The sequence below is a fragment of the Amia ocellicauda genome, chromosome 1, assembly GCF_036373705.1.
Source record: "Amia ocellicauda isolate fAmiCal2 chromosome 1, fAmiCal2.hap1, whole genome shotgun sequence".
NCBI classification, from domain to species: domain Eukaryota; kingdom Metazoa; phylum Chordata; class Actinopteri; order Amiiformes; family Amiidae; genus Amia; species Amia ocellicauda.
The window spans coordinates 60,638,120-60,640,927 of NC_089850.1; positions in this window are offsets into that span (position 1 = coordinate 60,638,120).

The following is a 2,808-nucleotide window of genomic DNA, read 5'->3' on the forward strand; positions in this document are numbered from 1 at the left end:
TGACTGGACACTACAGCACATTAACACTGACTGACTGACTGGACACTGCAGTACATTAACACTGACTTACTGGACACTACAGCACATTAACACTGACTGACTGACTGGACACTACAGTACATTAACACTGACTGACTGGACACTACAGTACATTAACACTGACTGACTGACTGGACACTACAGTACATTAACACTGATTGACTGACTGGACACTACAGCACATTAACACTGACTGACTGACTGGACACTGCAGTACATTAACACTGACTGACTGGACACTACAGCACATTAACACTGACTGACTGACTGGACACTACAGTACATTAACACTGACTGACTGACTGGACACTACAGCACATTAACACTGACTGACTGACTGGACACTATAGCACATTAACACTGACTGACTGACTGACTGGACACTACAGGGAATTAATACCAACCAGTTTATGCTTATCAATCCCTTATCCCTTATATCAATCAATCAATCAATCAATTTTTATTTGTATAGCGCCCTTCGCAGGGTAGCCACAGAGTGCTTTACAGACTGGTAAACATACGACAAACGTGCAGTAAAATAAAATACAAAAATAACATAAAATAAAAATATAGACTTGTAAACATTTTACATGATCTAGAATAAAGTGAGTGAACATTTGAGTTAAACCATTTAGGCACGGAGGAGAGAAAAACTAAAAAACTATGGATGGTATGTAGGAGAAAATGAATCTCTGGGGGTCCATGGCTTAGGGCCTAGGCCTATATGAACACTGCACTGGGAGAGGGAAAGAGGAAAATAAGATGGGGGTGTCATATGAGGTAAAGTTGGCTATTTCACTGTGTTTGGAGAAGAGGGGGGACTTTGTATAATCTCTCTACATTCTATCAGTTTTTCTTCATCTCCCTTATGAAATTCTGCAACTCCCTCACTGTCTTGATCTCCATCCTCCTTTTGCAGCTTCTCTGTTTTTCTGTATCTCTCTCTCTGTCTTTTTATTGGGGATGAAAAAGAGAGAGAGAGAGAGAGAGAGAGAGAGGGTGACGTCATTTTGCAGTCTGGAAAGGCTGAGGGGGAGGGAGGGGTGTGAACAGTGGATGGAGTTTGAGTGCATTAGTGTGTCTGTGTGTCGGGCTGTTTGTCATTGTGTCTATCAATTCAAAATCAGTGAAGCTTTATTGGCAAAGTACTGTCAAAGAAATTACAGAAGGGTCCAGTGCTCAAGAACAGGGCAGTGGGGAGCAAGAAATACAGTAAATATACATTTAGGAATTGTACAGATAGTGACAGACATTTACAGAAATGATTTTCAAAGTACAGTGTCTCGTACACTGAATATATGTTTTACATGGGGAGTTTTTTTTTACAAAGTGCTCAATCTGTAGTTGGCTGTGTGTATTATTCACTATCTCTGCTGTTTGTCCCCCTTTCCCAGCGGGACTGCTAGTGTTTTGTCCTTCCTTGGTGAGTTGCAGTCTGGCAATATCGTCTGTAATTGTGTGTACGTAGGTGTCTCTGACTGCAGTGTATTTGGGGCAGTGCAGCAGGAGGTGTGTCTTGTCCTCGGCTTCACCCTGCTCACACTGCCCACACACTATCTGTCTGTCTCTGTCTATAGTGTCTGTCATAGTCTCTCAATGTCTGGCTGTCAGTGTTATCTGTGTGTATGTGTGTAGATTCCCCTATAGTTTCTACAGTATCTAGTTGTCTCTCTCTTTGCAGTGCCTGCTTGTCGGTCTGTGCAATGTGTGTCTTTCAGAGTGTTAGTGTATATCTGGGTCATTGTATCTGCAAGTCTGTTGGACTGTCTGTCTCATCTATCAGTGTCTCTGTCTATCACTGTCAATGTGAGAGAGAAGGGAGGGGGTTAATACAGACACCCTGACTGGACTGGACACTACAATACATTAACACACTGACTGACTGGACTGGACACTAAAGCATAATAACACTGACTGACTGGACACTACAGTACATTAACACTGACTGACTGGACACTACAGCACATTAACACTGACTGGACACTACAGCACATTAACACTGACTGACTGACTGGACACTACAGCACATTAACACTGACTGACTGACTGGACACTACAGTACATTAACACTGACTGACTGACTGGACACTACAGTACATTAACATTGACTGACTGGACACTACAGTACATTAACACTGACTGACTGGACACTACAGCACATTAACACTGACTGACTGGACACTACAGCACATTAACACTGACTGACTGGACACTACAGCACATTGACACTGACTGACTGACTGGACACTACAGCACATTAACACTGACTGACTGACTGGACACTACAGTACATTAACACCAACTGACTGGACACTACAGCACATTAACACCAACTGACTGGACACTACAGCACATTAACACTGAATGACTTACTGGACACTACAGCACATTAACACTGACTGACTGACTGGACACTACAGCACATTAACACTGACTGACTGGACACTACAGCACATTAACACTGACTGACTGGACACTACAGTACATTAACACTGACTGACTGACTGGACACTACAGCACATTAACACTGACTGACTGGACACTACAGCACATTAACACTGACTGACTGGACACTACAGCACATTAACACTGACTGACTGACTGGACACTACAGCACATTAACACTGACTGACTGACTGGACACTACAGCACATTAACACTGACTGGACTGAGAGAGAGTGAGAATGAGAGGGGAGGGAGGGGGTGCTGCTGTGTGAGAGAGAGAGGGAGGGAGAGAGAGAGACGCAGTGTGGGCGGTATAAGTGGTAC